Below are 22433 nucleotides of genomic sequence, written 5' to 3'. Positions count from 1 at the left end.
GAATTTAATTGTTCTATCTGGAACATATGACAATAAAGCACTCTTTGACTCTTGAGAAGGAAAAGATATAATAGGAACCGGAGGGACAACATTTTCAGAGGGTGGTGAGCATATGGAACGAGCTGCCAGGGGTTGTTGAGGCTTTAAATACAATTAGTCCTTATCCTGTCACAAGGAGTTAAAATCTGAATGTTGTCTGTAAATGAGAAAGGGAATAAGATGAGAGATTTTACCCATTTCAGAATCAACAGGTCTCAGCAATTTCAAATTATTATTATCTCTCCCATTTTTGGACAGCAGATACTGATAATGTTTCTGCTATTGACAATTACATATCTTGTATTTCTGTACTAGTTCAACTAGCTTCCCTTCTGACGAATGGTCTAGACCTGAAACGTTGCCTATCCATTCCTTCCACACATGCTGCCTGACCCGTTCAGTTACACCACTACTTTCGTCTTTCACCGAAGAATCTAGCATCTGCAGATTCTTGCATCTCCTCTCTACCTTCCCTTCTTGCTTTTTATCATTACCTTGTAGCATTTCCCAAGGATTGGAATTAGGGCCATTGATTTTTTTGATTTCAATTAGTGATCTAGGCTTGTTGATGCAAACCACAATTTTCAAATTCACAGGAAATCATGCAACTATGATTCTGTGGGTATAAAATAAAGAACAAAAAAATTAAGAGCACACAAAAAATATATTTCTTATGGTTGGAATCGGAAATGAACTGCCTGCAGATGTGGCAGATACAGGTTCCCTTGTGCCCTTCAAGATGGAATTGGACAGCTTCAAAGGTTCAAAGGTCAGTTTATTGTCACTTGTATCAATTCCGGTGCAGTGAAACTCGAATTAGCCATACTAAAAAAAGCAACAAAACACACAACTACATAAAAGTTAATGGCTAAAATAAAATCTACAAGGATACAGAGGAAGGTCCAAGGGGTGGAAATAGGATATTGCTATGATTGAGAGCCAGCAAAAATAATAGTTGCACTGCAACAATCTATGATTCTTTAAACTTATCCTTTGTTGTTTACTTTGTGCCATCCTCCATTTTATCAGCAGCCTGGTATTTATAGCATATGTTGTCTTATTTCTAATTCCCAGCATTCATGAGAGAATAATAGTTTTAAAGGTAAGTTCTTGGTTTATAGCCAACCAATGATCCAGTAAATTGACTCGAGACAGAAGGGGAATTTAAATAAAAGTAATTAAATAAATCTGGAATTAAGAAATGCTAACCTAAGCAATGATAAAATCTATATGGTTCATTATACTATATACATTAGACCCCGATTCTGGCCTCTCTCCACTGGCTCCCAGTACAGTACAAAATCAACTTCAAGCTCCTCCTATTCACATACAAAGTCTTAAACGGGCTTGTCCCCCCCCCCCCCCCATATCAAAAGTCTTCTAACCCATCACTCTATCTCCAGGTCCCTCAGGTCGGCCGACTTGGGGCTACTGACTACCCCGCGGTCTAGGCTTAAGCTCAGGGGTGACCGCGCTTTTGCGGTTGCAGCTCCTAGACTGTGGAACAGCATCCCTCTCCCCATCAGAACTGCCCCCTCCATCGACTCTTTTAAGTCCAGGTTCAAAACCTATTTCTACTCCCTAGCGTTTGAGGCCCTCTGAGGGGACGCTGTGAACTGTTTATGTATGTGCTGTTATGTTTGTGTGCCCTTGTATGTTCGTTCTTAGTACCTGAACTGATGTACAGCACTTTGGTCAACGGGGGTTGTTTTTAAATGTGCTACACAAATAAAATTGACTTGACTTGACTTGACATTAATGCTCTTTGGGAAAAGGAGATTGGCCACTTGTACACAATGTGTTCTGCATAAGATTCTAGACCCACCACTGTGGTTACATTTACATTGCCTCCTCAGTTCAATTTAAGCTAGACAACAAATACTGGCAGTAATGCTCAAATCCCAAAGAATCAAACTTTTATCATTTCATTTATGAGGAATATGCGAGGCAGACGTTAAAGCTCCAACAAGCTCTGTTAGTAATTGGTATTTTATATTTTTGTGTGTATTTAAAATCTTGTCAGAGAGACTGAAGGACTGAAGATTGAGAAGCTCGAGAACCACCAAGGGGCATAAATGCAATGTGCCAATGTACCTACAGGCAGGCTTTCATTAGAAAAGTCTGCGTAGGAACAAATACAACAGTGTACAAAATTAAGAATAATGTGTTGGTATCAAATTCTCTTTTAGTGAAAACAAACAATGCAGTTGTTTGCTACCTTATTAATGGAAATTATCAGTGGTAATATTCAATTACCAACTTAAAAAACATAAAAGTACTCACATTTCAAACAATTTTTAAAAACTGACGTATAGATTTTTTTTACTCTATATCTATTTTTTATTGATGTATTTAACTATTCAATTGGTTTTTAATGCAAACCTATCATTGAGAAAATAATTCTATCTATCTGCACAAGCAAACAGGAAGTTAATGATTAACCATTCTTTTGCATATGTACTCTTTGGCATTAGTTTTAATCTAATTAGGCCGCCCATGATGTTCAATCTTTATCGCAGTGAACAATGATTTGTGAAACATATAACGATAAAAGATTAGTTCTAAAATCAAGTCATGCAAATTGCAAAAGTCAACTTTGAATAGTGGAGACTCATCTTCCCCTAGATTATTTAGTTCAACAAGAGAAAATGCAATCCACTACTGGAACTTGCAATTCCAAAATGAATTTTTGAAGTATTACAGAAATAGCTTCCTAAAATACTACACAAATGTAGATTACCTGCTGCTAAAAGGTAAACGATTACTCACTGTCACACATGCAGAGTTATTTTTTAACCAACACTTGATTTTCGCCTGGTGTGGAATTATTTGCCTTTCAGAGGATTCAGCAACCATTTCATTGTTAAGCAAAGATGACTTTACTGCATTTCATTCTTTAAAAAATTGCAAATCTTAGGGGTTGTTCAAAATGGTTCAACAGTTAAGTGCATCCCCCTGTTGTTCTTTTCAAAGAATAATATCTTGCACTAATTTTTGTATCAAACCTTCAGCTGACATTTCTGGCACATTGTAAATTTAGTCCAGGTCTTTCAACAATATTCTTGGCTCAATTGCTCCGATCAAACTCAATTGCTCCTAACCAGTCAAACCAGCTGTGGAAGCATGTCAAATATGTTATGATTATTTATGAGATTATGGAAATTGAGCAAAGATTTCATAGTGTAGATTTAAAAAAGTGAAAAAACAGGAAGTTAATGATGAACCATTCATGTGTTATGATTTGGAATTCACTACTTTTTTGGGGGGGAGGGGTAAAGGTATAAAGAACTAAGCTTTGCAGCTGTCAATGGAATTTTTAAATGAACTAAGAAAATTCAGGTCTTGGGATGGAGTGCAAGAAGATCTTTACAGCAAAGGTAGACACAAAATGCTGGAGTTACGCAGCGGGACAGGAAGCATCTCTGGAGAGAAGGAATGGGTGACATTTCAGATCGAGACAGACTGATGCAGGGGAGTGGGCGGTACAGAGATGTTACTTTTACCGGAAACAATAACCTTGTATAACCGGCTGAATGTCCGGGACAAGTGAATTACAAACATATTGGACAGTTATGGGATATCGTTATCCCATAACGATAATCCTATGCGAGATGATCATTCAAATTTCTCAACTTATATCAAATTGAGTGCCATGCTAAATGATGAAAACAAAATGCAGATAAGTTCAGAAGGAATGTGAACATGCTCGGGCTAGTCTAGTGGCAGAAAAGGATACAAAGTGCTGGACTAACTCAGCAGGTCAGGCAGCATCTCTGGAGAATACGAATAGTTGATGTTTCAGATTGAGACCCTTCTTCAGACTGAAAAAGGGTCTCGCCCCAAAATGTCATCTATCCATGTTTGTCATGGACGTTGCTTGACCTACTGAGTTACTCCAACTCTTGTGTCCTTTTGTGTATTAACCAGATTCTGCAGTTCCTTGTTTCTAACATACATAACAGTGGCAGATGCAGTCTAAACTCTAATAAAATAGTGCAGCGAAATGGAAAAAATACACAATGGAAAATTAAAGGAAAGAATAAACAGCTTACGTGATAGCACTATCATTGATAGCCTCTTAATGGTGGTGGCAAGTTGAGGCTTAGTTTAGTTTAGTTTAGAGATACATCGTGGAAACAGGCCCTTTGGCCTATCGAGTCCACGCGCGATCCATGTCCACTATCCGATACACCAGGGACAATTTACAATTTTTATCGAAGCCAATTCATCTACAAACCTCTGCGTGTATGTAGTGTGAGATGAAACTGGAGCACCCAGAGAAATTCCACACAGTCATTTTTCTCTATCAAATTGATCTATTCAACCCAGCCAACAAACCTACCAGAGGCAGGGTTGGCTTATGTTATTTATAATGTTTCATTTCATGAACATTCACAGAATTTGATTGCTTGTGTTTTTGTCCCAACAAAATTAATTTTTTATTCTAAAATTTGCGAGTCATTTGTCTATTTTAAAACTCATTTGACAGTGTTTTTTTCTTAAAGGTGGGAATAACATTTGAATAAGTCATGTTGGCTTTATTATCGAAGCCAATTCATCTACAAACCTCTGCGTGTATGTAGTGTGAGATGAAACTGGAGCACCCAGAGAAATTCCACACAGTCATTTTTCTCTATCAAATTGATCTATTCAACCCAGCCAACAAACCTACCAGAGGCAGGGTTGGCTTATGTTATTTATAATGTTTCATTTCATGAACATTCACAGAATTTGATTGCTTGTGTTTTTGTCCCCAAAAAATTAATTTTTTATTCTAAAATTTGCGAGTCATTTGTCTATTTTAAAACTCATTTGACAGTGTTTTTTTCTTAAAGGTGGCAATAACATTTGAATAAGTCATGTTGGCTTTATTATCATGTGTGCTAGTACAGTGAGGTACAGGTACAATGAAAATCTTGCTTGCAGCAACATCACAGTAAACATAGTGATAACTCACAGACCAATTTTTTAATTTTTTTTTCCAAAAATAATTTTGATTCAGAATTAAAAATGGATACAATATAAAAGCTCCTCATTCCCAGTTTATATATATTCAATAGGGTCAAACTCAGTAGTGTTCACGCATTAACCGTTGATATTTCTTTGTTTATACAGCAAAAAGTTCATTTGACTAAGAAACCTTATGTCAAAGAAGTTAGCCCTATCCAAAGGCAGGTGATACTGGTGAAACCTTGATTTATCAAATTATCTTTAGGGCAACATCTAATTTCCATCGTTATCTAAGTGTTGAGACTCACAGCAACAGAAATGAAGTTCATTCTCAACAGTGAACTTTACAGCAGGTAATTATTCCACATTGATCTTTTTAACTGTATAAAATCTGATTATGATCAGTCGCAATAATGTGTAAGCTGGCAACCATTTTTAAAATGACAAGACTTCACAGTAAAATATAGATCCATTCCACGTTTTCAATCTTACCCAGTCGCTGGTTCAAAATGATTTGCCAGACACTGGAAAGGGAATGCTGTCTAATAAGTTGAAGAGCAAGTCAACAATGATAAGCAGGAACAAGTTAGGTGAAGTTGTTCCTTGACATTTGTTCACAGAAATGTATTGCAACAATCTAAAAGGTATGCATGATTTGAAACTGCCAAATTAAATTACCTGTACTTCCAAAAAATAGTTGAAATTGAGGTCACTGTCCTTTCATCAATATTGGAAATAACGAATCTTTGATAACATATGAAACATAAGGCTCCAAAGGGAAGCATATGCTATTGTCACGCGAGGCATTACCCACACACAGAAAAAAACCCAAGTGATATGCGTGACCTGAAGCTCCTCATGCATATCATGTGATAAACTGAAAACTTTTCAAGATACCAGCACACCAAGATGCCATTTAAACAATACATCTTACACTCACAACAGCAGGTATGTGAACAAAACAAATGGAGAATCATTTTCTCAGCTGTCCTACAATACTCCACTGCTTAAAGATTCAGCCAAAGTGGGAAAGATAAATTAAGTTCTGGCATCTGAAAGTAAAGAGCAATTTTAGAGTATGCATGGAAATGTTTTGTTTTGATCAGACAGCCTTGTAAGAATCAATAGCTAGAATAAGAGAATCTAATATCACAGGACAAGATAAAATCAAGGTAAGTTTACCACTCTCCTACTTAAAGGCACAGATTATTGTTTGAAGATGTGAATCCCGTTTAGTAATTAAGTAACACTAGAATAAAAGCCTGCATCAGATATGGTATGATTAAAACTACAAGATTATTACCAAGACACGATTGCTTCACTGATGTCCTAAAGGGAAAATTTGCCCTTCCTTTTGCCTCATCCATATGTGACCACAGACCACAGTGACATGATTGATTCTTAACCTGCCCTCAAGATCATCATTCCATGGCAATTTAGGATGGGCAATAAATGTCATACAGCAATAGCTACATCCCAAGTTTTTAAAAAAACAAAAGAAAGATGGAATCCAGTAGAGATAACTTTAACCACAAATCTAAAAAATCATTAAAAAAACTCTCAGCTTCATGAAAATCCTGCTGGAAGGAAATCTGCCACTCTTACCCACTCACCACATGGTTGACTCTTAGCTGTCCTCTGAAATGCCCTTGGTGGACTTCAAGTGTGCCAACCTTGCAGTGATGTTCATACTCCGTGAATGAACAAAAAGTGTGAGATGCTGCATTACTGACGTAAATTCACTGAGCATAGAAACACTCCTCTCATGCAGCTTTGCCAAATGTGAAGTATATATTCTATTTGCCCTGATCACTTATCCTCCCTGCAATGCCAAACAGGTTGTTTTTCCAGTTTGTATTTAAAAGTTATTATTTGACTGCTTTCTTCCAAAGTTTATGAAAAATATTTCTCTCACTGTTAGTTGTTCAAATCTTTTCCAGTTACCAATCCTCCTGCTATTGGAAACAGTTCATCATTACTTACTCGTTGGTCTTATTTGCACAACCAAATCAAAACTGACAGTCAGTAGAAGGAACCACTCCACAACACTTCAGTATAGGGAAGCAAGAGTCAGCAAAAGATCAGTTTAGATCTCACCCTCCCAAGTCATCAGAATAGGTGCATTTGAACACAGCCTGACATCATAGTTTCAAGACCATGCAATACAAGGCTTGACCAGAACATTCTTCAAAACAATTATAAAAGCATGCAGATTTTTTGATTCAACGCTTTTTGACTTCCAGAGAACCTAAGTGTCAAAGTCATTAGTGTGTGTGTGTGTGTGTGTGTGTGTGTGTGTGTGTGTGTGTGTGTGTGTGTGTGTATGTGTATATATATATGTGTGTGTGTGTGTGTGTATATGTGTGTGTGTGTCTCCCTCTCTCTCTGGTTACATAGTACCATGTTTACATATATGTTGTGCTGCTATAAGAAAGAATTTCATTGTTCTGTTTCGGGATATATGACAATAAAACACTCTTGAGGTGAGCAAACATCTCTCTACTGCAGTCGTTCCAGGGGCCACAAATGTTAAGAGTGAGATTCTAATGGCAGAAGAAGGATCTGACTGGGTGGATCACACTCATTGGCTGCCAAGTGTGGTCTTGGTGCTTGTTGGTGAGCTCTGGCAATGATACATTCTCCCAGGTAATCTTGATTGTCCAACCATCGATCCAACCACTCCATTGATTCCTTGTCTCACAGTGCCTGCAGGACCTTTTGTGCTGACTACTGCCTGATGGGCTTACAATCAAAGGTGTTGGTCTGGAAGAGCTTTTTCATGAAGCACTGTGCGGCAAGGTCCAACTGCCTGGCACATTATGTGGCAACGTTAACAGACCCATCCTTTGCTAACCAGGGAAAGGTGGAAATTCAACACATAGTGACACTTGATTCCCATCTAACTTGGCTCTATGCACAGCCTGACGCAGTCACCCACAAAATGGCCATCAGCGTGAGAGCGACATTGGGCATGCCTTTGCCCCCTTTGTCTGTGGATTTACGCATCGTGACCTGCCCGAACCTGCTCCATCTTTGATCCCCAAATGAACTGGAAGACGGCCCGGTTGTTTACCAGGGTTGTGGAGTGGGGGGCAGGCCACGTCTGCACCAAATATAGCTGTCCAAAGAGCTCCGCACACCTGATGACCAAGTTTCTAATGGTTATCGAAAGGGTACACTGCTCCCACCATTCCAATCATCGTTGAACTACGGATATCCGCCCCAGCTATTTTTTGTTACACACCTCGTCCCCTCTAAACCAAATTAGTTAGCACTTTCGGGTAGTCAGAACTGATGGTGAAGGGAATGGAGGATCAGTCGGGCCAGTTGCTGAAGAGCATGGCCTCACTCTGGTTTACTCTGGCTCTCAAGGCCAACTCAAACCTGTCGCTGATCACTCAGTGGACCAACCATGGATTGAAGGAGAAGATGACAACATTATCTTGGATCCAGGCTTGGATAGAGTGGATGTTGGAGAGTCTAGGACGAGAGATCATAGCCTCAGAATTAAAGGACGTTATTTTAGGAAGATGAGGAGAAATTTCTTTAGTCAGAGGGGTGGTGAATCTGTGGAATTCCTTGCCACAGAAAGCTGTGGAGGCCGTCAGTGGATATATTTAGGGCAGTGATAGATAGATTCCTGTTTACTGCAAGTGTCAGTGGTTATGGGGAGAAGGCAGGAGAATGGGGTTAAGAAGGAGAGATAGATCAGCCATGATTGAATGGCGGAGTAGACTTGATGAGCCAAATGGCCTAATTCTACTATTCATTATGACCTTATCGTCCATCTGTAGGGAGGCTTTGATCTGAGGTTCCCCTGCTTGGCAAAGTTACCCCTCTTTTACCCTCGCCCTTTCTGATGGATTTAGCAAAGAGTTTTACATGACGCACAAACAAAACAGGGAAGAGGGAACAAATCTGCCTATGACAGGAAGCCCAAAGAAGATGGTGGTCAGAGAAGAACTGGTGGATCTGACCGTGATAGGCTTCAACACGAAAGGAAGTCTATCCAGGTGTGTTGCTGCTATGATCCACACAGCTTTACATATTTAACCATTTCCATCAGGATACTGGAGGCATAAGTGCATATGCTATCTTGATGAGTGAATGGCCAAATTATTGCAGATGGCTACCTTCAGCAAGATGTACATTTAAGTCCTGAGGAATTAACATTGGTCAAAAATTCCCATCCCAGAAAGCTATGTCCTGACAGGACCTCTGCAAAGCTATGAGCTGAACACACTGTGCTGATAACTGGGATTAGTATAAATATCACTTGATGATTGGCGTGATCTTAATGGTCCAAAGGGCCTCTTCCTATGCATATGACCAAGGCTCAAAAGTAATTTCCTTTAATAATCAAGTTAAATCCAAGGACATCATTTACTTTACTTGTTTTCGTCATGGTCTGACTGACTATGAATTTCAAGCTGCTAATAAACTTAAAATACTTTACAATCAAAACAAACTTTGTGAAAACAGATGACATGATTTAAGCAATGCTGAGACTGTGAAGGAATAAACTGGGCACAGCTGGGTCAATCATAAATGGAATCAAACTGACACAAGCAAATTCTTCAGTTTTCCCAAAAGGGCGTTTAGGGACAACTTAGGAATCTTGCAATAAAGTATGGACAGTCCCTATCAATCTGTACTAATGAAGGAACTAAATACATTGCTTGATCAGCAGAATGAGTTTTGTCCAGAAACCAAATTGGACCTAATTATATGGAAGTTGAAGTTGGTTATTGAACTATTAAAAACGGTTTAGGATTGTTTGAGGGAAAGACTGCAACAACCCATGGTGCTTGCAGTTCATCAAATTTGAAACATTTATCATCATATTTCTGTTGCAATTCCTAATAATATCTTAATATTTCTAGTGTTTTTGCATAATTTTGGTAGTGATATAAAGAAGAGATTCGTGTTTTTATGCTAAATGAGCCATGGCAAATATTAGCCTCCCAGTACTGGCTACAAAACAAGTATCAGGGAGGGCTACAATGTCGAACAGGGAAATTAAGGAAGAACCAGCATGCTTGACTAACAGGTGAATTCACATTTATGACTCAAAACGTTCTTACACAGTGGGATTTTCCTTACCTCATGTTTGGGGGCTGTTTTAGGTTAATTTCTGGTAGTTGACTGGCATTATTACCAGTTCTAGTAGTAATGAGACATAGAAGGTGACAGGGGATTAATTTTTGTTGCAATTAAGCAACTCATAGTAGCCTCATTACAACATCAAATACATAATTCATTAAAAATACCCAGTTTTTAAAGTTTCTTTAGTGCCTTATGTGAGCATTTGGTTGTCTTCCTGATGCAATGTTTTCCAAAACAATAATAAGGTATTTATGAGATTTAGAAATTTTAATTAGAAATTTCTCCAATGAATGCATAGAGGCTTCATTGCACGTAGTATTTAAAATTAATTCTATTGACATATCTTCCATGAGATTGACCATGTGAGGATTCTAAAATAATTGTTAACACACTTTTTAATCAGTGCCATCAGAATAGATATTGGAGCCACAATCTTTGTATGTAATTTTAAACTGGAGATTAAGATGGTGCTCTTCCCTTAACAGTGACTCGGAAATGCAGTACAAAAAGGAAAGTAATTGCCTTTGTTCCTAACAAAAAGAAGAATCATTAATGACCTTAACCAGGCCTGAACAAAGCAGCATTGTTAAATGTCAATGACATAGTCAATATAAAACACTAAATAAAAAAAGGGAAAATAACTGGCATTGAGGAGAATATAAAAGTGAATACATTTATGTTTTTGAACATGGGGTTGCCAACGAGGTGCTGGAATAAGAAGAAAACAGGATTGTTGGGCACAAAGTTTGGAAATGGATACTTTGAAGCCCAAAATATTTTGCATTGCAGCTCATTAGCAGCTACAGCAAACATGGAAGAGACACAGCCTGCACTTGGTGCTTTACAGTCTTGACTGAAGAATACACACAAGCCACTTGAAAGACAGTATCAAGTGTATGTACATGAGTGAAAATGCAAGATGACTATTGAGATCAAAGATTTCTGGGAGCATAATTTTAGAAAGAAAATAATCAAAGTTGTCGTGTGAAATGCTGTGCAGAAGTGGATTATTAACAAACAATAGACAATAGACAATAGACAATAGGTGCAGGAGTAGGCCATTCAGCCCTTCGAGCCAGCACTGCCATTCAATGCGATCATGGCTGATCACTCTCAATCAGTACCCCGTTCCTGCCTTCTCCCCATACCCCCTCACTCCGCTATCCTTAAGAGCTCTATCCAGCTCTCTCTTGAAAGCATCCAACGAACTGGCCTCCACTGCCCTCTGAGGCAGAGAATTCCACACCTTCACCACTCTCTGACTGAAAAAGTTCTTCCTCATCTCCGTTCTAAATGGCCTACCCCTTATTCTCAAACTGTGGCCCCTTGTTCTGGACTCCCCCAACAAAACAAAATATTTCATGGCGACATTTACCGCAGAGGTTAATAAATAATTTTACAAGCCCCTAGCGAAAGGATCATGAGATCCCAAATAAAACACATGTAGCTGTGTGGTAGCATATGTAGAGGAGGCGACATCTCTGCTGTATGTTGGACAAACAGCAAAGGAGTTGGGGCTCACGTTGTCGACCTCCCAGTGGTGAACCCTGTCAACTGACCTCAGTCAAGCGAACGACTACAAACAGAGGCAGCAGAAGCAGAAGCAGCTTCATAACTTCTGCCGCCTCAAATGCAAGAAGCAGCAAAGGGGTTTGCCACATTCTGGTGTTGTGCATTGGATTGATTATGACACAATCAAATTCGTGTCTGCCCCAAGAGGTGAATCCATGATTGTGCAATAAACAATGTCATTGAATTGAATTGAATTGAAGTGAATTCTTTATTGTCACATGTGACAAGTCACTATGACATTCTTTGGCCATGTTGGCCATGTTGGCCATGTTGGCCATGTTGGCCATGTTGGCCATGTTGGCCATGTTGGCCATGTTGGCCATGTTGGCCATTATCATATCATCATATCATATATATACGGCCGGAAACAGGCCTTTTCGGCCCTCCAAGTCCGTGCCGCCCAGCGATCCCCATACATTAACACTATCCTACACCCACTAGGGACAATTTTTACATTTACCCGTCAATTCTGTCCAGTGTTCAAATGCTAAATTATCATTTTAGTTAAATAGGCTTGGAAGGTTTCCAAATGATACAGAATGGAATCCGTCTGATTTGAAGCAGAGGTGACATGACCTCACATGACCTTCTCATATTTGGGATTGATACAGGATGAATATTATCAATCTCACTCGGACCCAAGAGAAGAAAATGCACTGTACTCTCCAGCAACAGCTACTCTCGTATCAAGTACGACATGTCCAATGTATGCAAGTCTCCTTTTAATAAATCTATGCCTGAAAACTTGTAAATTATATATTGAGTCAAAAAGCAGTCAGATCATTATATGAAGGCAAAGAAAGGCTACAGAAGCGTTAATCTGGAGATAACAGTAGAACTGCTGGAGGAACTGCTTGGGTCAGGAAGCATCTGTGGGGTCAAAAGCAGAGTAGAAAAAGAGGCGAAAGGGAGGAGTGAGGCAGGGACTGCCAGATCCCAGATTTGAAGCAGGGATAATATGACCCCATATGACCTTCTTACATTTGGGATTGATACATACATAGATACATAGACAATTGGTGCAGGAGTAGGCCATTTGGCCCTTCGAGCCAGCACCGCCATTCAATGTGATAGACAATAGACAATAGGTGCAGGAGTAGGCCATTCGGGCCTTCGAGCCAGCACAATCATCCACAATCAGTACCCCATTCCTGCCTTCTCCCCATATCCCTTGATTCCGCTAGCCCTAAGAGCTCTATCTAACACTCTTTTGAATGCATCGTGAATCGGCCTCCACTGCCTTCTGAGGCAGATAATTCCACAAATTCACAATCCTCTGGGTGAAAACGTTTTTTCTCATCTCAGTTGTAAATGGCCTACTCCTTATTCTTAAACTGTGGGCCCTGGTTCTGGACTGGATACTGGATGAATATTATCAATCACACTCAGGCCAAAGGAAGAAAATGAAAAACCTGTGCAATCCAGCAACATCTCCCCTCGTATCAAATAGAAAACTTACCAAATAGTGAAAGGCCTGGATAGAGTGGATGTGGAGAGGATATTTCCACTAGTGCGAGAGACCAGGACCAGAGATCATAGCCCCAGAATAAAAGAATGTATCTTTAGAAAGGAGATGAGCAATTTCTTCAGTCCGAGGGTAGTGAATCTGTGGAATTCATTACCGCAGACGACTGTGGAGACCGTCATTGGGTATTTTTAAAATGGAGATTGACAGATACTTGATTGGTATGGGTGTCAAGGGTTATGAGGAGAAAGTAGGAGAATGAGGTTGAGAGGGAAAGATAGGCCAGCCATGATTGAATGGTGGAGTAGACTCGATGAGTCTAATGGCCTACTCTGCTCCAATGACTATGACTTATGAACTTATGACATCACCTTCCAGCCTTTATCTCCACCTACTCCCTCCCCTCCTCCGAACACTCCATCTGCCTATCATCCTCCCCCCACCCACTCCTCATCTGTTTTCATCTAGGGCCTGGCAATCCCTGCCTCAAGCATGACAACTCTATGCCTTAAAACCTGGGCAGTTTAGTTTAGTTTAGAGATACAGCACGGAATCAGGCCCTTCGGCCCACTGAGTTCACACTGATCAGCGATCTCCGTACACTAACACTATCCTACACACTAGGGACAATTTACAATTTTTAACAAAGCCAATTAACCTACAAACCTGTATGTGTTTGGAGTGCGGGAGGAAAACGGAGCACCCGGAGAAAACCCATGCGGTCACGGGGAGAACGTACAAACTCTGTACAGACAGCACCTGCAGTCAACATCTAACCTGGGTCTCTGGCACTATAAGGCAGCACTCTACTACTGTGCCACCGTGCCACTTCGGTTAGGAGGAGGGGAGGGTGTAAGTGGAGGCAAAGGCTGGAAGGTTATGTGGAGACACAACCGGCTGCAAATGCTGGAATCTGATTTGCAAGGTAGGTGATAAATAGAACCAGATAAGAGGGACGATAACCAGATGAAACCAGTTGGGAGAAGGGATAGGAGATCCAGTAGGTTGATATTTACAATGAACCCCATTCCCCAATTAACTCAGTTTAAATTTCCCCAATAGCACTTGCAGACCTCTCCAATAGGATGTTGTTCTTGTTGTGGTTTAGGTGCAACCCGTCCTCATTGGACGGTCCACCATTCCTAGAAAGCTCAAATGATCCAGGAAGCCCAAATGAACCAAAGTTCATCGGCTTGCTCCATTCTTGCAGCCAGATTTACCTGACATTTCTTCTATTCTGATACCCACTAGCTCTTGGCACCAGAAGCAACCCCAAGATTACAACCGTTCAGGACCTGCCCTTTAAATGGCTACCTAGCTCCATAAACTCGTATCTCATCCCTTCTCCTGTTTAAGAAGTTATAGATTCTCCCACAAGAGGAAACACGTTATATTACTAAAGCGTAACCTCCAAATTTTGTCTTCAATTTCTCAGACAACAAATGACAAAATTCTACCAGTTGCCCTCATTGCTCTTATGCATTCAGGTGCAAAGGTCACTCTGTAGCTTGGAGATAGGCAATCCAATTTTTTTTTAATAGGCAGTTACATTGTGCTTCCATTTTCCCTACTAACATGACTGTTTCCCCACATCTTTGCCCACTCACATCACAAATCTATATCCCTTTTTTTCTTCATCTACTGACTTTCCTAGCTATCCTTGTGTCATTAACATACCTGGCAACCACACGGTCAATGCAAGATCTATGCTACAGGAATAAATACTGGAGCCTCAACGTCTCACAATTTATACAAATGGTTGAAGCCCTAGCATTGATATCTGCAACATGCCACTTGTTACATCTTGCCAAATGGAGGACAGACAGAACATTAAGCCTTCACCTAATTTCCATTCTTCTCTTCATCCCAAAATGTTACTTCAGTGTCAAAAGCTTTTATTTCCCACCTTATAAAAAGCCTGCTGGAAATCTGAGTTATGGTCAAACGCAAGTTCCCCTTCATCCACAACTAATATTATTTCATCAAAGCACTCTAATAAATTGTTCCAAGTTATTGGACATTTAATCTAGAGCCCCGTACCAATGATCTAAAGTCAAGAGTACAAATCTCCATGGCAACTGAAATTCAATTCATCTACTAAATTTGGGATGGAATTAATGTCAAAGTATTGACATTATTTGTAGGAGTGACAAACGTTCAAATAATCACGGGAACAACATGCTTTCTTCACAATGCGGGCATTGACAATCATGTTTCACAACACCACCACTCTATGTGATCGGTTCAGAACATATCCCATGGTTCAAGTTGAACAAGCATTAGGCACTATGGGCCGTTGCAACGACAAATCATATTTTAACCACAAGACGTAAGCTCATGGCTGCACATATGTATTAATCTGCCATTACTATCAAGCAAGGTGAACAAGGGAAACAACACTGGCTCAATAAGCAACAAAACTGTGCTAGAAGCAGCACTTAGTATACCTGGAAGTAAGACATCAACCTGCAAAGCAATAATAAAGGGAGAATTGGGAACTCGACAGAAAAGCAACATGCTGTATGGAACATGAAACTATTCCAGTGTCGCAAAGTACCACAGTCCTTCTAGGTGGATAATTACTGTAGGTAATTGAGCAAACAAAAAGAAAAGCAGTTTCATTAATATCACTCACTTTAATGATAGCAAGGTTCAACAATTAAGTGGAAATCAGTTTCATTTATAACCATCTTCAGCCATGTGTGCTGGGTGAACACTCTACTGAGCATCTGCCATCGCAGGTACAGTAAACAGCTGATTCAAGCTTTTCCTGGAGAAAGTAAGAAATACCCAAATGCACTCGTTACAATCTGAAATGCAAAACAGTCTGAAGAACGGTCTCAACCCGAAACGTCACCTGTTCCTTTTCTCCAGAGATGCTGTCTGACCAGTTGAATGACTCCAGCTTTTTGTGTCTATCTTGAGCTTTATAAAATATTGATTAGACCACGTTTGGAGTATTGTATACAGTTCTGTCACCCTATTACAAGAAGGATTATAGAGACATAGGAGAGCATGCAGAAAGGCTTTAACAGAATGTGTCTGGATTAGAGGGTATTAGCTTTGAGGAGAAGTTGGACAAACTTAGATTGTTTTCTCTGGAACACTGGATGTTGAGGCAAGATCTGATAGAAATATATAAAATTATTAGTGGCATAGTTAGAGTAGACCATCAGAATATTTTTCCTCGGCTTGGGAATGTTAAAGACCAGAGGGCATAGCTTTAAGGCCAGAGGGTGAAAGTTTAAATGAGATGTCCCAGACATGTTTATTTACACAAAGGGTGGAAGAGCCTGGAATAAGCTGCCAGGGGTGATGTGGAAGGATACAATATTGAGAGGCGTTTGGGTAAGCATGTGGATATGTAGGGAATAGACGGATATGAATCATGTGCAGGGAGAGGAAATTAGTTTAACTTGGCATCATGTTTGCCACAGACATTGAGGGCTGGAAGGCCTGTTCTTGTCCTGAACCTTTCTATAGGTTCTTTATTTCCCAGGGAGCGGTGTGCGCGGCTGGAGTGCCCCAGCGAGCCGTGCGGGCCCGATCCACCCGCCGACCAACTGCGCCGCCGCCGACCAGAATGACGTCCGAAGACCGGAACGCTCTGTGCTAGGCCCAACTCGCTGGAGAAGCCGGGCGGTGAGGCCTGTCTGGGCGAAGGAGCAATGATGGTGAGGAGAGCCTTGGCAGCGGCAATAGGAGTCTCGGCGGCGGCGATGGGAGTCTCGGCGGCGGCAGCGAGCGCCTCGGCAGCAGCGTGAGCCTCGACGGTGGTGGGGCCTCGGCGGCTGTGATGGGAGTCTCGGCGGCGGAGATGGGAGTCTCGGTGGTGGCAGCGAGTGCCTCGGCAGCAGCGTGAGCCTCGACGGCGATGGAGCCTCAGCGGCTCTGATGGGAGTCTCGGTGGTGGCAGCGAATGCCTCGGCAGCAGCGTGAGCCTCGAAGGCGATGGGGCCTCGGCGGTAACGGGATCCTCGGTGGCTGTGATGGGAGTCTCGGTGGTGGCAGCGAATGCCTCGGCAGCAGTGTGAGCCTCGACGGCGATGGAGCCTCGGCGGATGTGATGGGAGTCTCGGTGGTGGCAGTGAATGCCTTGGCAGCAGTGTGAGCCTCGACGGCGATGGGGCCTCGGCGACTGTGATGGGAGTCTCAGTGGTGGCAGCGAATGCCTTGACAGCAGTGTGAGCCTCAACGGCGATGGAGCCTCGGCGGCAACGGGAGCCTCGGCAGTGGGGGGGAACTCGCGATTGGCCCGAGATCAACGGTCGATGAGCGTGAGGGGGGAAGAGGGGAAGGCAATGGAGACCCGACGTGGGGGGACCACTTTGAGGGTCGGTGAGAGAATAAAAGGGGGACCCGGTTTGGGGGGGCGGGGCATTCTAGTTTAGAATCCTCTGTCCAGGGGATAACTCTGTGTTTGTTTGTTTGTTTGTTCATTTGTTCCGGTGAAGGCGCTGTGCACACGGCAGCCAGTCGCTTGTCTTTTTCTTTTTGTTTTCACTTTTAATTTCATGTTTTCGTGCACCTTGTTGTGTATTGTGACTGTTGGTAGACCAATTTCCCTCCAGGGATGAATAAAGTTTTATCGTATCGTATCATATCATATTTTCTATATGTTCTATATTCTCTAAGCGATGAGCTAGTTAGGCAACTTAGTTGGCATGGACAAGTTACGCCAAAGATCCTGTTTCCATAATAATGTATAAAGGAATATGTTGTTTTGGTTGTTTCAAGTCAATTCCAGCCACAGAACAACACCATGGGAGTACCCGAGGCAAAAACCAAGGCCCAATAGTTTTAATGTTTAGGAAGGAACGGCAGACACTGGTTTAAACCGAAGATAGACACAAAAAAAAGGGTCTTGACCCGGAAGGTTACCCATTCCTTCTCTCCAGAGATGCTGCCTGTCCCACTGACTTACTCCAGCTTTTTGTGTCTATGCACAATATTTTAGTTGCTTTATCATTCATCCGTTACAGGGCGGTACAATGGTGCAGGGGTAGAGTTGCTGCCTTACAGCCCTTGCAGTGCCCGAGACCTGGGTTCGATCCCAACTATGGGTGCTGTCTGTATGGTGATTATACTTTCTCCCCGTGACCGCGTGGGTTTTCTCCAAGATCTTCAGTTTCCTACCACACTCCAAAGATGTATAGGTTTGTAGGTCAATTGGTTTGGTATAAATGTAAAGTGTGTAGGATAGTGTTAATGTGTGGGGATCGCTGGTTGATGTGGACTTGGTGGGCGCTGTACCTCTAGACTAAAATAAACTAAACTAAACTAACTCAGAAGACTAGAAGTTTCACTGGTGACTCAATGTTTAGTGCTCCTTGCAGTTCCTTGGATAGTGAATCAATATGTGCCAACACACAGCAAGGATCCATCAGGCAGAAAATTACTTCTCTCAACATCAGGAGTAATAGAAATGCCTTCAATCATATATTTTCCACACACAAATACATTTGGGGCAGGCCTATTCTTGCTTCTTACCCTGCAGCAATTCTATTTAAAAACAAATTGAAACTGATGAGCTGATTTTTCCCCATCAAACTTTTTCTTTGGGTTTGACACAAAGTGCTGGAGTAACTCAACAGGTCAGGCATATGCTTATTTTGTTATGTTTCCAAAATGATCACTACCCCTATCATAGCTTAAAAAAACAAGCACTTTATAGCTTGTATTTAACAGCCTCATAAAATGTTCATGACGTTAAATTGATGACGCATATGTATGTCAGTCTGTATTTTGTCATATTAATTACACAGATTTTCTCCAGCTCAATACAGGGGCTAAGCAAAACCATTGGCACAGTCCCTGTGCAAAACCCTGTATCAAAAGCAAAGAGTTTATTTCCTTTTCTGAAGCTCAAGCAAATAGCCCAAGGCCCTAGCATTTCAGTGCAAAACAGGAATTCGTTTTTGATCATATACAAACCTCATCAATAATTCAGCCTACTTACACTTTCATAACGTTGCCAGACCTGAATATTGATCTGCTGAAACTCACTTCTGCTCCTTGCCTTGTTTCAGATTTGATGCCCTGTATGTTCATCTGACCAGCCTCTCCCACACCACTTGGAGCTCAACCATGCATTAGCTGTTCTGAAGAAGGGTCTCGACCCGAAACATCACCCATTCCTTCCCTCCAGAGATGCTGCATGTAGCACTGAGTTACTCCAGCTTTTTGTGCCTACCTTCGGTTTAAACCAACATTTGCAGTTCCTTCCTACACATGCATTAGCTGCTTGTATGCTGTTACACCATGTCCGGAGGATCTAAATGGTTCCCAGTCTGATAGCATGTTCATTTTTTAAATCCCACTTTCTTTTCCAAAAATCTTTGTGACTTTACATTTCCATTTAGAGTCATAGAATGATACAGTGTGGAAACAGGCCCTTCCACCCAACGTGACCTCACCGGCCACCATGTCCCGGCTACACCAGTCCCACCTGCCCATATCCCAGGGTCCATATCCCTCCAAACTTGCCCTATCCATGTACCTGTCTAACTGTTTCTTAAACATTGGGATGGTCCCAGCCTCAACTCTTGCAGCTTGTTCCATACACCCACCACCCTTTGTGCGAAAAAGTTACCCCTCAGATTCCTATTAAATCTTTTCCCCTTCACCATGAACCTATGTCCTCTGGTCCTCGATTCCCCAACTCTGGGCAAGACCGGAGACCCAATGGGATTAACAAACTCCATCCTGGGGGCGTAGCTGGATTCATGGGAGGTGGTCTTGGAGGGGAGGATGTTCCTCAAACTGCGGAGCATCCTGGACAATACAGCCCACCCCCTCCATGACACTCTGGTCAACCTGAGGAGTACCTTCAGCAACAGACTGGTTCCAACAAGATGCAGCACAGAACGCCACAGGAGTTCCTTCTTCCCTGAGGCTATCAAACTGTACATCTCCTCACCCTTCTGTCGTGGGGTAGACTGACTCCCCTCCCCACCCCCCCTCCCCAATCTTTGCACATCTTTACACATCCCCAATCCTTTCCACTTGTCACTTTAATTTCAGTTTCATGTATTTTGTGTTTTATGACTGTTGGCAGATCAATTTACCGCCTGGGATAAAGTTCTCGGCCTTCTGAACGGTCCTTCTATTAGCTAGGATACTGTCCAATTCACCTCCACCCCATTGTGGACACTGGAATTTGTCAATGGAACTGTTGTGCCACACACTGACTTTTATATTCTGCACTCTATATCTTTCCCCTTGATTCGATAGCAATATTGAAGAGGCATTTAGACGCACGCGAATGGGCAGGGAATAGTGAGAGCAGACCATGTGCAGGCTGATGAGATGAGGCAGATTGGCAACATGTTTGGAGCGGACGTTTTGGAATGTGGGGCCTCTCCCCGTGCTGTACTCATCTGGGGTCATAGAATCATAGCACAATGCCGCAGGGAGAATGGCCTTTTACCTCACCTTGTAAATCATAAGATCACAAGTGATAGGAGCAGAATTAGGCCATTCGGTCCATCAAAATAAATGCTAGCATTGCGTTTTCTTTCTTTACTACCGATTTGACTTGCAGATTAACTTTTTGGCAATCCTGCACCTGCACTCCCAAGACCCTTTGCACCTCTGATTTCAGGATTCCCTTCCCATTAGAAAATAATCTACGCCTTTATTCCTACTACCAAAATGCATGACTCCACACTTTGCTATACTACATTCTATCTGCCTCTTCTCTGCCCACACTCCCTACCTGTCCAAGTCCTTCTGCAGAGTCACTGCTTTCTCTACACTACCTGCCCCTCCACCTATTTATTGCCGACCAAGTTAGCATATTCATATTCATAAGTGAAAGGGGCAGAATTAGGCCATTCGGCCCATCGTCTATTCCGCTATTCAATCATGGCTGATCTATCTTTCCCTCTTCACACCATTCTCCTGCCTTCTCCCCATAACCCCTGACACCCGTACTAATCAATAATCTATTTATCTCTGCCATAAAAATGTCCATTGACTTGGCCTCCACAGCCTTCTGTAACAAATAATTCCACATATTTACCACCCTCTGAAATTCCTCCTCATCTTCCTAAAGAAACGTCCTTTAATTTTGAGGCTATGACCTCTGGTCCTAGTCTCTCCCACTAGTGAAAACATTCTCTCCACATCCACTCTGTCCAAGCCTTTCACTATTTACATAATGGGCTCATCTGGCAGCTCATTCCAGATACAGACCACCCTCTGTGTGAAAAGGTTGCCCCCGATGTGCCTCTTAAATCTCTTCCCTCTCAATTTATGCCTATGTTCTTGAGCTTTAGAATTTGCTGAAAAAATGACCAAGTGCTGGGGTAAGTCAGCTGGTCAGAAAGCAGTGTAGGAAAAATAACTGCAGATGCTGGTTTAAATCGAAGGTAGACACAAAATGCTGGAGTTACTCAGCTGGTCAGGCAACATCTCTGGAGAGAAGGAATGGGTGACGTTTTGGGTCGAGAATTGATGAAGTTTCATGTCGGGTTTTGGGAATTCTCTACTCTGCGAAAAAGACTGTAAGCGATCGCTTTATCCATGCCCCTCATGATCTTGAACACCTCAATAAGGTCACCATTCAGTCTCCTCTGCTCCAAAGAAAAGTCCCGGAGAGTCCAAATACTCCCTGTAACTCAAGCCTACAAGCCCAAGTAACATCCTGATGAATCTATTTTGCATCTTTTCCAACTTAATGTTCTTAATGGAGGTGTCTGCTGGATATGCAATCATATTGGCAAACACAGACTTGTGGAGTTGCTGCCTCTGAGCTCCAGAGATAGAGATGGATCCTAATCTTTTGTGCTGTCGGTGTGGAGTTTGCGTGTTTTCCCTGCAAACTCATGGGTTCCCAAAGTGGTATATTGGTAACTCAGCTAGCCCCAATAAATTGTCCCCAATCGGTAGGTAAATCATTAGGTATCCAGCACTTGGCTTTTAGATGCTGTTTTTTAAAAAGATTTAGAGATACAGCGCAGAAACAGGCCCTTCGGCCCACTGGGTCCGCGCCGCCCAGCGATCCCCGCACACTAACACTATCCTACACCCACTAGGGACAATTTTTTTAAAACATTTGCCCAGCCAATTAACCTACATACCTGTACGTCTTTGGACTGTGGGAGGAAACCGAAGATCTCGGAGAAAACCCACACAGGTCACGGGGAGAACGTAAAACTTCGTACAGACGGCGCCCGTAGTCGGGATCGAACCTGAGTCTCCGGCGCTGCATTTGCTGTAAGGCAGCAACTCTACCGCTGCGCCACCGTGCCGCCCTGTTGTTGTACCTGCCTCAACTCCCTCCTCTTGCAGCTCATTC

At 42.0% G+C, this 22433-nt stretch overlaps 1 protein-coding gene across 5 annotated transcripts in view; it reads right to left on the bottom strand.

The window, feature by feature from the left end:
* Window positions 1-22433, bottom strand: part of nedd4l (NEDD4 like E3 ubiquitin protein ligase) — a 353057-nt gene that overhangs the window by 100121 nt on the left and 230503 nt on the right. The gene's annotated exons all lie outside the window — the stretch shown is intronic.

This window comes from Rhinoraja longicauda, chromosome 1 (genome assembly GCF_053455715.1).
Source record: "Rhinoraja longicauda isolate Sanriku21f chromosome 1, sRhiLon1.1, whole genome shotgun sequence".
NCBI lineage: Eukaryota > Metazoa > Chordata > Chondrichthyes > Rajiformes > Arhynchobatidae > Rhinoraja > Rhinoraja longicauda.
Note: the sequence above shows the minus strand (reverse complement) of the source record. Positions and strands in the feature narration are given on the sequence as shown.